The sequence below is a fragment of the Pseudophryne corroboree genome, chromosome 3, assembly GCF_028390025.1.
Source record: "Pseudophryne corroboree isolate aPseCor3 chromosome 3, aPseCor3.hap2, whole genome shotgun sequence".
NCBI classification, from domain to species: domain Eukaryota; kingdom Metazoa; phylum Chordata; class Amphibia; order Anura; family Myobatrachidae; genus Pseudophryne; species Pseudophryne corroboree.
The window spans coordinates 136,976,515-136,990,770 of NC_086446.1; the positions used below are offsets into that span (position 1 = coordinate 136,976,515).

The following is a 14,256-nucleotide window of genomic DNA, read 5'->3' on the forward strand; positions in this document are numbered from 1 at the left end:
AACCTTGCACAACGTTGAAATCATTCTCCACTGCACTTGAGACAGGTGCATTCCACCTCCTATATCGTGCTCAATTGTATAGGCTTGAATGGCCTTTTGCTGCTCCTCCAACCTCTGAAGCATATAGAGGGTTGAATTCCACCTCGTTACCACTTCTTGCTTCAGATGATGGCAGGGCAGGTTCAGTAGTTTTTGGTGGTGCTCCAGTCTTCTGTACGTGGTGCCTGTACGCCGAAAGTGTCCCGCAATTTTTCTGGCCACCGACAGCATCTCTTGCACGCCCCTGTCGTTTTTTAAAAAATTCTGCACCACCAAATTCAAGGTATGTGCAAAACATGGGACGTGCTGGAATTTGCCCATATTTAATGCACACACAATATTGCTGGCGTTGTCCGATGCCACAAATCCACAGGAGAGTCCAATTGGGGTAAGCCATTCTGCGATGATCTTCCTCAGTTGCCGTAAGAGGTTTTCAGCTGTGTGCGTATTCTGGAAAGCGGTGATACAAAGCGTAGCCTGCCTAGGAAAGAGTTGGCATTTGCGAGATGCTGCTACTGGTGCCGCCGCTGCTGTTCTTGCGGCGGGAGTCCATACACCTACCCAGTGGGCTGTCACAGTCATATAGTCCTGACCCTGCCCTGCTCCACTTGTCCACATGTCCGTGGTTAAGTGGACATTGGGTACAACTGCATTTTTTAGGACACAGGTGAGTCTTTTTCTGACGTCCGTGTACATTCTCGGTATCGCCTGCCTACAGAAGTGGAACCTAGATGGTATTTGGTAACGGGGGCACACTGCCTCAATAAATTGTCTAGTTCCCTGTGAACTAACGGCGGATACCGGACGCACGTCTAACACCAACATAGTTGTCAAGGACTCAGTTATCCGCTTTGCAACAGGATGACTGCTGTGATATTTCATCTTCCTCGCAAAGGACTGTTGGACAGTCAATTGCTTACTGGAAGTAGTACAAGTGGGCTTACGACTTCCCCTCTGGGATGACCATCGACTCCCAGCAGCAACAACAGCAGCGCCAGCAGCAGTAGGCGTTACACGCAAGGATGCATCGGAGGAATCCCAGGCAGGAGAGGACTCGTCAGAATTGCCAGTGACATGGCCTGCAGGACTATTGGCATTCCTGGGGAAGGAGGAAATTGACACTGAGGGAGTTGGTGGGGTGGTTTGTGTGAGCTTGGTTACAAGAGGAAGGGATTTACTGGTCAGTGGACTGCTTCCGCTGTCGGCCCAAGTTTTTGAACTTGTCACTGACTTATTATGAATGCGCTGCAGGTGACGTATAAGGGAGGATGTTCCGAGGTGGTTAACGTCCTTACCCCTACTTATTACAGCTTGACAAAGGGAACACACGGCTTGACACCTGTTGTCCGCATTTCTGGTGAAATACTTCCACACCGAAGAGCTGATTTTTTTGGTATTTTCACCAGGCATGTCAACGGCCCTATTCCTCCCACGGACAACAGGTGTCTCCCCGGGTGCCTGACTTAAACAAACCACCTCACCATCAGAATCCTCCTGGTCAATTTCCTCCCCAGCGCCAGCAACACCCATATCCTCCTCATCCTGGTGTACTTCAACACTGACATCTTCAATCTGACTATCAGGAACTGGACTGCGGGTGCTCCTTCCAGCACTTGCAGGGGGCGTGCAAATGGTGGAAGGCGCATGCTCTTCACGTCCAGTGTTGGGAAGGTCAGGCATCGCAACCGACACAATTGGACTCTCCTTGTGGATTTGGGATTTCGAAGAACGCACAGTTCTTTGCGGTGCTACTGCTTTTGCCAGCTTGAGTCTTTTCATTTTTCTAGCGAGAGGCTGAGTGCCTCCATCCTCATGTGAAGCTGAACCACTAGCCATGAACATAGGCCAGGGCCTCAGCCGTTCCTTGCCACTCCGTGTGGTAAATGGCATATTGGCAAGTTTACGCTTCTCCTCCGACAATTTTATTTTAGGTTTTGGAGTCCTTTTTTTACTGATATTTGGTGTTTTGGATTTGACATGCTCTGTACTATGACATTGGGCATCGGCCTTGGCAGACGACGTTGCTGGCATTTCATCGTCTCGGCCATGACTAGTGGCAGCAGCTTCAGCACGAGGTGGAAGTGGATCTTGATCTTTCCCTAATTTTGGAACCTCAACATTTTTGTTCTCCATATTTTAATAGGCACAACTAAAAGGCACCTCAGGTAAACAATGGAGATGGATGGATACTAGTATACAATTATGGATGGACTGCCGAGTGCCGACACAGAGGTAGCTACAGCCGTGGACTACCGTACTGTACTGTGTCTGCTGCTAATATAGACTGGTTGATAAAGAGATGTAGTAGTAGTATGTATGTATAAAGAAGAAAGAAAAAAAAACCACGGGTAGGTGGTATACAATTATGGACGGACTGCCGAGTGCGAACACAGAGGTAGCTACAGCCGTGGACTACCGTACTGTACTGTGTCTGCTGCTAATATAGACTGGTTGATAAAGAGATGTAGTAGTAGTATGTATGTATAAAGAAGAAAGAAAAAAAAACCACGGGTAGGTGGTATACAATTATGGACGGACTGCCCAGTGCCGACACAGAGGTAGCTACAGCCGTGGACTACCGTACTGTACTGTGTCTGCTGCTAATATAGACTGGTTGATAAAGAGATGTAGTAGTAGTATGTATGTATAAAGAAGAAAGAAAAAAAAACCACGGGTAGGTGGTATACAATTATGGACGGACTGCCGAGTGCCGACACAGAGGTAGCTACAGCCGTGGACTACCGTACTGTACTGTGTCTGCTGCTAATATAGACTGGTTGATAAAGAGATGTAGTAGTAGTATGTATGTATAAAGAAGAAAGAAAAAAAAACCATGGGTAGGTGGTATACAATTATGGACGGACTGCCCAGTGCCGACACAGAGGTAGCTACAGCCGTGGACTACCGTACTGTACTGTGTCTGCTGCTAATATAGACTGGTTGATAAAGAGATGTAGTAGTAGTATGTATGTATAAAGAAGAAAGAAAAAAAAACCACGGGTAGGTGGTATACAATTATGGACGGACTGCCGAGTGCCGACACAGAGGTAGCTACAGCCGTGGACTACCGTACTGTACTGTGTCTGCTGCTAATATAGACTGGTTGATAAAGAGATGTAGTAGTAGTATGTATGTATAAAGAAGAAAGAAAAAAAAACCACGGGTAGGTGGTATACAATTATGGACGGACTGCCCAGTGCCGACACAGAGGTAGCTACAGCCGTGGACTACCGTACTGTACTGTGTCTGCTGCTAATATAGACTGGTTGATAAAGAGATGTAGTAGTAGTATGTATGTATAAAGAAGAAAGAAAAAAAAACCATGGGTAGGTGGTATACAATTATGGACGGACTGCCCAGTGCCGACACAGAGGTAGCTACAGCCGTGGACTACCGTACTGTACTGTGTCTGCTGCTAATATAGACTGGTTGATAAAGAGATGTAGTAGTAGTAGTATGTATGTATAATATAAAGAAGAAAGAAAAAAAAACCACGGGTAGGTGGTATACAATTATGGACGGACTGCCCAGTGCCGACACTGAGGTAGCTACAGCCGTGGACTACCGTACTGTACTGTGTCTGCTGCTAATATAGACTGGTTGATAAAGAGATGTAGTAGTAGTATGTATGTATAAAGAAGAAAGAAAAAAAAACCACGGGTAGGTGGTATACAATTATGGACGGACTGCCCAGTGCCGACACAGAGGTAGCTACAGCCGTGGACTACCGTACTGTACTGTGTCTGCTGCTAATATAGACTGGTTGATAAAGAGATGTAGTAGTAGTATGTATGTATAAAGAAGAAAGAAAAAAAAAACACGGGTAGGTGGTATACAATTATGGACGGACTGCCGAGTGCCGACACAGAGGTAGCTACAGCCGTGAACTACCGTACTGTGTCTGCTGCGACTGGATGATAAATAATTATATAAAAAATATATATATATCACTACTGCAGCCGGACAGGTATATATTATATAATGACGGACCTGTTGGACACTGTCTGTCAGCAGAATGAGTTTTTTATAGAATAAAAAAAAAAAACACCACACAAGTGAAGTCACACGACGAGTGTTTAACTTTTTCAGGCAATCACAATATAGTATACTATACTACTAACTATACTGGTGGTCAGTGTGGTCAGGTGGTCACTGGTCAGTCACACTGGCAGTGGCACTCCTGCAGCAAAAGTGTGCACTGTTTAATTTTAATAATAATATGTACTCCTGGCTCCTGCTATAACCTATAACTGGCACTGCAGTGCTCCCCAGTCTCCCCCACAATTATAAGATGTGTGAGCTGAGCACAGTCAGATACGAGTGTTTAACTTTTTCAGGCAATCACAATATAGTATACTATACTACTAACTATACTGGTGGTCAGTGTGGTCAGGTCACTGGTCAGTCACACTGGCAGTGGCACTCCTGCAGCAAAACTGTGCACTGTTTAATTTTAATAATAATATGTACTCCTGGCTCCTGCTATAACCTATAACTGGCACTGCAGTGCTCCCCAGTCTCCCCCACAATTATAAGATGTGTGAGCTGAGCACAGTCAGATATATACATAGATGATGCAGCACACTGGGCTGAGCAGTGCACACAGATATGGTATGTGACTGAGTCACTGTGTATCGTTTTTTTCAGGCAGAGAACGGATATATTAAATAAAACTGCACTGTCTGGTGTTCACTGTGGTCAGTCACTAGTAAACTCTGCACTCTCTACAGTTCTACAGTACTCCTAAGCTCCAGTAAATCAGGTCAATCTCTCTCTCTCTTCTAATCTAAATGGAGAGGACGCCAGCCACGTCCTCTCCCTATCAATCTCAATGCACGTGTGAAAATGGCGGCGACGCGCGGCTCCTTATATAGAATCCGAGTCTCGCGAGAATCCGACAGCGTCATGATGACGTTCGGGCGCGCTCGGGTTAACCGAGCAAGGCGGGAAGATCCGAGTCGCTCGGACCCGTGAAAAAAAACATGAAGTTCGTGCGGGTTCGGATTCAGAGAAACCGAACCCGCTCATCTCTAATATCTACACGGTATAGCCCTGAATTTTCCAATGCGTAGCTCTTTGCAAAAGAGAGATATTGGCAAGGAAAAGCTGTCTTGTACCTTTGCATTTTTCTCGCAAACGAAGGACACTAGAAAGAAAATTTTAAAGCCTCCTGTTAGGCCATCATTTACACGGCATAGCCCTGAATTTTCCAATGCGCAGCTCTTTGCAAAAGAGAGATATTGGCAAGGAAAAGCTGTCTTGTACCTTTGCATTTTTCTCCCAAACGAAGGACACTAGAAAGAAAATTTTAAAGCCTCCTGTTAGGCCATCATCTACATTGCTGTACTCTGCTGCACATGTAAGTGCAAGAGATCCTGAAGCACTCACTCATCATGGGAAAGTACCAATGTGTTTCTTCGTTGGTTGATGGAAGAAACATTTTACAAAAACTCTCCAGATTATTGACTTTTTAAAGTTTTTCTAGGAAACGTTTTAGATGAATGCTTATTAGCCTTTGTCAGTATGGACTTTTGCAAAGTGTCTCTGTGGCGCAATCAGTTAGTGTGCACGGCTATTAACCAAAAGGTTGGTGGTTCAATCCCACCCAGGGACGTAATTGACCTTGTTATCAGATTTTGGTGATCTTTAAGTAGACAAGTCAAAATTTCAAACGCCCTGTTCTGGTGTAGGGTACCTGGCCTTCTCTGATGTAATCAGAGTTAGATTTGATTCAGTGATTTTATAAAAACAGCTAGGAAGCACAATTTAGCAGTGGGTTGCAGAGAAAAAGAAATATGCTGGCAAAAAAAATCCAATTGAGTGATTAAACAGCTCTTAATTTTCTGGCTTTATTTTTATGCTAACAAATTTGTTCTCTGAAAAGTGTCCACAAAGCCAAGTCTCTGATTAACACCTTTGTAAGGATGGTTTTTCACCTATTATAAAATTAAACTTGCTTCATTGGAAAGGCAGCAAGATGCATCCTCATTTCAATGTCTACTGAAATAATACAGGTTGACACCAGGAAACATTAACGCCACTGCATCCTTGCTGCTTTCTCATGTGGAAGTCTGTTTAATGTGAAAACAAGGTGATATCTAATTAGCACACAGGTAAGGAATTAAGAAAATCTTTATTTAAGGGTGAAAATGTTTCTCACAAAATCGTTGCCCCAATGCATCATTGAAATTCAAGCTGGAAAGATGATTTTAATATATCACTTGTACATTTTGTATTGCTCTTCTGGTGACAATGTAGTTTGTTTTTGTCAATTACCATTTTAATAATAGGGTAAAGAAAATTAAGTGGATTTTTAAAAGAAAACAATACTTTCAATATACTATTAAAACAAATTAAAATGGTAAAAGTTATTGTACTTTAATGAAAAATAAAAGAGCAAAAATATCAATCCCAGTTTTGGATTACTTTAATTAACAAAAAAAAATGCATATAGCAGAGGATAGTTTTAATCTGCCTACCTCTGGGTTATGGGCCCAGCATGCTTCCATTGCAGTACTCTGCTGCACATGTAAGTGCAAGAGATCCTGAAGCACTCACTCATCATGGGAAAGTACCAATGTGTTTCTTCGTTGGTGGATGGAAGAAACATCTTACAAAAACTCTCCAGATTATTGACTTTTTAAAGTTTTTCTAGGAAACGTTTTAGATGAATGCTTATTAGCCTTTGTCAGTATGTACTTTTGCAAAGTGTCTCTGTGGCGCAATCAGTTAGTGTGTACGGCTATAAACCAAAAGGTTGGTGGTTCAATCCCACCCAGGGACGTAATTGACCTTGTTATCAGATTTTGGTGATCTTTAAGTAGACAAGTCAAAATTTCAAACCCCCTCTTATGGTGTAGGGTACCTGGCCTTCTCTGATGTAATCAGAGTTAGATTTGATTCAGTGATTTTATAAAAACAGCTAGGAAGCACAATTTAGCAGTGAGTTGCAGAGAAAAAGAAATATGCTGGCAAAAAAATCCAATTGAGTGATTAAACAGCTCTTAATTTTCTGGCTTTATTTTTATGCTAACAAATTTGTTCTCTGAAAAGTGTCGACAAAGCCAAGTCTCTGATTAACACCTTTGTAGGGATGGTTTTTCACCTATTACTAAATTAAACTTGCTTCATTGGAAAGGCAGCAAGATGCATCCTCATTTCAATGTCAACTGAAATAATACGGGTTGATACCAGGAAACATTAATGCCACTGCATCCTTGCTGATTTCTCATGTGGAAGTCTGTTTAATGTGAAAACAAGGTGATATCTAATTAGCACACAGGTAAGGAATTAAGAAAATCTTTATTTAAGGGTGAAGATGTTTCTCACAAAATCGTTGCCCCAATGCATCATTGAAATTCAAGCTGGAAAGATGATTTTAATATATCACTTGTACATTTTGTATTGCTCTTCTGGTGACAATGTAGTTTGTTTTTGTCAATTACCATTTTAATAATAGGGTAAAGAAAATTAAGTGGCTTTTTAAAAGAAAACAATACTTTCAATATACTATTAAAACAAATTAAAATGGTAAAAGTTATTGTACTTTAATGAAAAATAAAAGAGCAAAAATATCAATCCCAGTTTTGGATTACTTTAATTAACAAAAAAAAATGCATATAGCAGAGGATAGTTTTAATCTGCCTACCTCTGGGTTATGGGCCCAGCATGCTTCCATTGCAGTACTCTGCTGCACATGTAAGTGCAAGAGATCCTGAAGCACTCACTCATCATGGGAAAGTACCAATGTGTTTCTTCGTTGGTGGATGGAAGAAACATCTTACAAAAACTCTCCAGATTACTGACTTTTTAAAGTTTTTCTAGGAAACGTTTTAGATGAATGCTTATTAGCCTTTGTCAGTATCCACTTTTGCAAAGTGTCTCTGTGGTGCAATCAGTTAGTGTGTTTGGCTACTAACCAAAAGGTTGGTGGTTCAATCCCACCCAGGGATGTAAGTGACCTTGTGATCAGGTTTTGGTGATCTTTAAGTGGACAAGTCAAAATTTCAAACCCCCTCTTATGATGTAGGGTACCTGGCCTTCTCTGATGTAATCAGAGTTAGATTTGATTAAGTGATTTTATAAAAAACAGCTAGGAAGCACAATTTAGCAGTGGGTTGCAGAGAAAAAAAATATGCTGGCAGAAAAATCCAATTGAGTGATTAAACAGCTCTTCATTTTCTGGCTTTATTTTTATGCTAACAAATTTGTTCTCTGAAAAGTGTCCACAAAGCCAAGTCTCTGATGAACACCTATGTAAGGATGTTTTTTCACCTATTACTAAATTAAACTTGCTTCATTGGAAAGGCAGCAAGATGCATCCTCATTTCAATTTCTACTGAAATAATACAGGTTGACACCAGGAAACATTAACGCCACTGCATCCTTGCTGCTTTCTCAAGTAGAAGTCTGTTTAATGTGAAAACAAGGTGATATCTAATTAGCACACAGGTAAGGAATTCAGAAAATCTTTATTTAAGGGTGAAGATGTTTCTCACAAAATCGTTGCCCCAATGCATCATTGAAATTCAAGCTGGAAAGATGATTTTAATATATCACTTGTACATTTTGTATTGCTCTTCTGGTGACAATGTAGTTTGTTTTTGTCAATTACCATTTTAATAATAGGGTAAAGAAAATTAAGTGGATTTTTGAAAGAAAACAATACTGTCAATATACTATTAAAACAAATTAAAATGGTAAAAGTTATTGTACTTTAAGTAAACATAAAATAGCTAACATATCAATCCCAGTTTTGGATTACTTTAATTAACAAAAAAAATGCATATAGCAGAGGATAGTTTCAATCTGCCTACCTCTGGGTAATGGGCCCAGCATGCTTCCATTGCAGTACTCTGCTGCACATGTAAGTGCAAGAGATCCTGAAGCACTCACTCATCATGGGAAAGTACCAATGTGTTTCTTCGTTGGTTGATTTAAGAAAATTCTTACAAAAACTCTCCAGATTATTGACTTTTTAAAGTTTTTCTAGGAAACGTTCTAGATGAATGCTTATTAGCCTTTGTCAGGATGTACTTTTTGCAAAGTGTCTCTGTGGCGCAATCGGTTAGTGTGTCTGGCTACTAACCAAAAGGTTGGTGGTTCAATCCCACCCAGGGACATAATTGACCTTGTGATCAGGTTTTGGTGATCTTTAAGTAGACAAGTCAAAATTTCAAACCCCATTTTATGGTGTAGGGTACCTGGCCTTCTCTGATGTAATCAGAGTTAGATTTGATTCAGTGATTTTATAAAAAAACAGCTAGGAAGCACAATTTAGCAATGGGTTGCAGAGAAAAAAAATATGCTGGCAGAAAAATCCAATTGAGTGATTAAACAGCTCTTCATTTTCTGCCTTTATTTTTATGCTAACAAATTTGTTCTCTAAAAGTGTCCACAAAGCCAAGTCTCTGATTAACACCTTTGTAGGGATGGTTTTTCACCTATAACTAAATTAAACTTGCTTCATTGGAAAGGCAGCAAGATGCATCCTCATTTCAATGTCTACTGAAATAATACAGGTTGACACCAGGAAACATAAAACGCCACTGCATCCTTGCTGCTTTCTCATGTAGAAGTCTGTTTAATGTGAAAACAAGGTGATATCTAATTAGCACACAGGTAAGGAATTAAGAAAATCTTTATTTAAGGGTGAAGATGTTTCTCACAAAATCGTTGCCCCAATGCATCATTGAAATTCAAGCTGGAAAGATGATTTTAATATATCACTTGTACATTTTGTATTGCTCTTCTGGTGACAATGTAGTTTGTTTTTGTCAATTACCCTTTTAATAATAGGGTAAAGAAAATTAAGTGGATTTTTTAAAGAAAACTATACTGTCAATACACTATTAAAACAAATTAAAATGGTAAAAGTTATTGTACTTTAAGTAAAAATAAAAGAGCTAAAATATCAATCCCAGTTTTGGATTACTTTAATAAAAAAAAATGCATATAGCAGAGGATAGTTTTAATCTGCCTACCTCTGGGTTATGGGCCCAGCATGCTTCCATTGCAGTACTCTGCTGCACATGTAAGTGCAAGAGATCCTGAAGCACTCACTCATCATGGGAAAGTACCAATGTGTTTCTTCGTTGGTTGATCTAAGAAACATCTTACAAAAACTCTCCAGATTATTGACTTTTTAAAGTTTTTCTAGGAAACGTTCTAGATGAATGCTTATTAGCCTTTGTCAGTATCCACTTTTGCAAAGTGTCTCTGTGGTGCAATCAGTTAGTGTGTTTGGCTACTAACCAAAAGGTTGGTGGTTTAATCCCACCCAGGGACATAATTGACCTTGTTATCAGATTTTGGTGATCTTTAAGTAGACAAGTCAAAATTTCAAACCCCCTCTTATGGTGTAGAGTACCTGGCCTTCTCTGATGTAATCAGAGTTAGATTTGATTCAGTGATTTTATAAAAACAGCTAGGAAGCACAATTTAGCAGTGAGTTGCAGAGAAAAAGAAATATGCTGGCAAAAAAATCCAATTGAGTGATTAAACAGCTCTTAATTTTCTGGCTTTATTTTTATGCTAACAAATTTGTTCTCTGAAAAGTGTCGACAAAGCCAAGTCTCTGATTAACACCTTTGTAGGGATGGTTTTTCACCTATTACTAAATTAAACTTGCTTCATTGGAAAGGCAGCAAGATGCATCCTCATTTCAATGTCTACTGAAATAATACGGGTTGATACCAGGAAACATTAATGCCACTGCATCCTTGCTGATTTCTCATGTGGAAGTCTGTTTAATGTGAAAACAAGGTGATATCTAATTAGCACACAGGTAAGGAATTAAGAAAATCTTTATTTAAGGGTGAAGATGTTTCTCACAAAATCGTTGCCCCAATGCATCATTGAAATTCAAGCTGGAAAGATGATTTTAATATATCACTTGTACATTTTGTATTGCTCTTCTGGTGACAATGTAGTTTGTTTTTGTCAATTACCATTTTAATAATAGGGTAAAGAAAATTAAGTGGCTTTTTAAAAGAAAACAATACTTTCAATATACTATTAAAACAAATTAAAATGGTAAAAGTTATTGTACTTTAATGAAAAATAAAAGAGCAAAAATATCAATCCCAGTTTTGGATTACTTTAATTAACAAAAAAAATGCATATAGCAGAGGATAGTTTTAATCTGCCTACCTCTGGGTTATGGGCCCAGCATGCTTCCATTGCAGTACTCTGCTGCACATGTAAGTGCAAGAGATCCTGAAGCACTCACTCATCATGGGAAAGTACCAATGTGTTTCTTCGTTGGTGGATGGAAGAAACATCTTACAAAAACTCTCCAGATTACTGACTTTTTAAAGTTTTTCTAGGAAACGTTTTAGATGAATGCTTATTAGCCTTTGTCAGTATCCACTTTTGCAAAGTGTCTCTGTGGTGCAATCAGTTAGTGTGTTTGGCTACTAACCAAAAGGTTGGTGGTTCAATCCCACCCAGGGATGTAAGTGACCTTGTGACCAGGTTTTGGTGATCTTTAAGTGGACAAGTCAAAATTTCAAACCCCCTGTTATGATGTAGGGTACCTGGCCTTCTCTGATGTAATCAGAGTTAGATTTGATTAAGTGATTTTATAAAAAACAGCTAGGAAGCACAATTTAGCAGTCGGTTGCAGAGAAAAAAAATATGCTGGCAGAAAAATCCAATTGAGTGATTAAACAGCTCTTCATTTTCTGGCTTTATTTTTATGCTAACAAATTTGTTCTCTGAAAAGTGTCCACAAAGCCAAGTCTCTGATGAACACCTATGTAAGGATGGTTTTTCACCTATTACTAAATTAAACTTGCTTCATTGGAAAGGCAGCAAGATGCATCCTCATTTCAATGTCTACTGAAATAATACAGGTTGACACCAGGAAACATTAACGCCAATGCATCCTTGCTGCTTTCTCATGTGGAAGTCTGTTTAATGTGAAAACAAGGTGATATCTAATTAGCACACAGGTAAGGAATTAAGAAAATCTTTATTTAAGGGTGAAGATGTTTCTCACAAAATCGTTGCCCCAATGCATCATTGAAATTCAAGCTGGAAAGATGATTTTAATATATCACTTGTACATTTTGTATTGCTCTTCTGGTGACAATGTAGTTTGTTTTTGTCAATTACCATTTTAATAATAGGGTAAAGAAAATTAAGTGGATTTTTGAAAGAAAACAATACTGTCAATATACTATTAAAACAAATTAAAATGGTAAAAGTTATTGTACTTTAAGTAAACATAAAATAGCTAACATATCAATCCCAGTTTTGGATTACTTTAATTAACAAAAAAAATGCATATAGCAGAGGATAGTTTCAATCTGCCTACCTCTGGGTAATGGGCCCAGCATGCTTCCATTGCAGTACTCTGCTGCACATGTAAGTGCAAGAGATCCTGAAGCACTCACTCATCATGGGAAAGTACCAATGTGTTTCTTCGTTGGTTGATTTAAGAAAATTCTTACAAAAACTCTCCAGATTATTGACTTTTTAAAGTTTTTCTAGGAAACGTTCTAGATGAATGCTTATTAGCCTTTGTCAGTATGTAATTTTTCCAAAGTGTCTCTGTGGCGCAATCGGTTAGTGTGTTTGGCTACTAACCAAAAGGTTGGTGGTTCAATCCCACCCAGGGACATAATTGACCTTGTGATCAGGTTTTGGTGATCTTTAAGTAGACAAGTCAAAATTTCAAACCCCCTTTTATGTTGTAGGGTACCTGGCCTTCTCTGATGTAATCAGAGTTAGATTTGATTCAGTGATTTTATAAAAAACAGCTAGGAAGCACAATTTAGCAGTGGGTTGCAGAGAAAAAGAAATATGCTGGCAAAAAAAATCCAATTGAGTGATTAAACAGCTCTTAATTTTATGGCTTTATTTTTATGCTAACAAATTTGTTCTCTGAAAAGTGTCCACAAAGCCAAGTCTCTGATTAACACCTTTGTATGGATGGTTTTTAACCTATTACTAAATTAAACTTGCTTCATTGGAAAGGCAGCAAGATGCATCCTCATTTCAATGTCTACTGAAATAATACAGGTTGACACAAGGAAACATTAACGCCACTGCATCCTTGCTGCTTTCTCATGTGGAAGTCTGTTTAATGTGAAAACAAGGTGATATCTAATTAGCACACAGGTAAGGAATTAAGAAAATCTTTATTTAAGGGTGAAAATGTTTCTCACAAAATCGTTGCCCCAATGCATCATTGAAATTCAAGCTGGAAAGATGATTTTAATATATCACTTGTACATTTTGTATTGCTCTTCTGGTGACAATGTAGTTTGTTTTTGTCAATTACCATTTTAATAATAGGGTAAAGAAAATTAAGTGGATTTTTGAAAGAAAACTATACTGTCAATATACTATTAAAACAAATTAAAATGGTAAAAGTTATTGTACTTTAAGTAAAAATAAAAGAGCAAAAATATCAATCCCAGTTTTGATTACTTAAATTAACAAAAAAAAATGCATATAGCAAAGGATAGTTTCAATCTGCCTACCTCTGGGTTATGGGCCCAGCATGCTTCCATTGCAGTACTCTGCTGCACATGTAAGTGCAAGAGATCCTGAAGCACTCACTCATCATGGGAAAGTACCAATGTGTTTCTTCGTTGGTTGATGGGAGAAACATCTTACAAAAACTCTCCAGATTATTGACTTTTTAAAGTTTTTCTAGGAAACGTTCTAGATGTATGCTTATTAGCCTTTGTCAGGATGTACTTTTTACAAAGTGTCTCTGTGGTGCAATCGGTTAGTGTGTCTGGCTACTAACCAAAAGGTTGGTGGTTCAATCCCACCCAGGGACGTAATTGACCTTGCTATCAGATTTTGGTGATCTTTAAGTAGACAAGTCAAAATTTCAAACCCCCTGTTATGGTGTAGGGTACCTGGCCTTCTCTGATGTAATCAGAGTTAGATTTGATTCAGTGATTTTATAAAAACAGATAGGAAGCACAATTTAGCAGTGGGTTGCAGAGAAAAAGAAATATGCTGGCAAAAAAAATCCAATTGAGTGATTAAACAGCTCTTCATTTTCTGGCTTTATTTTTATGCTAACAAATTTGTTCTCTGAAAAGTGTCCACAAAGCCAAGTCTCTGATTAACACCTTTGTAGGGATCGTTTTTCACCTATTACTAAATTAAACTTGCTTCATTGGAAAGGCAGCAAGATGCATCCTCATTTCAATTTCTACTGAAATAATACAGGTTGACACCAGGAAACATTAA

General features: G+C 39.0%; 3 non-coding genes across 3 annotated transcripts; all 3 read left to right on the plus strand.

The window, feature by feature from the left end:
- The first annotated feature begins 9,087 nt into the window (after positions 1-9,087).
- Positions 9,088-9,161, plus strand: TRNAS-ACU (transfer RNA serine (anticodon ACU)). The gene has a single exon. It is a non-coding gene; the product is annotated as a tRNA-Ser (tRNA).
- A 3,429-nt stretch (positions 9,162-12,590) lies between these two features.
- TRNAS-ACU (transfer RNA serine (anticodon ACU)) lies at positions 12,591-12,664 on the plus strand. The gene has a single exon. It is a non-coding gene; the product is annotated as a tRNA-Ser (tRNA).
- A 1,097-nt stretch (positions 12,665-13,761) lies between these two features.
- TRNAS-ACU (transfer RNA serine (anticodon ACU)) lies at positions 13,762-13,835 on the plus strand. The gene has a single exon. It is a non-coding gene; the product is annotated as a tRNA-Ser (tRNA).
- Positions 13,836-14,256: the final 421 nt, after the last annotated feature.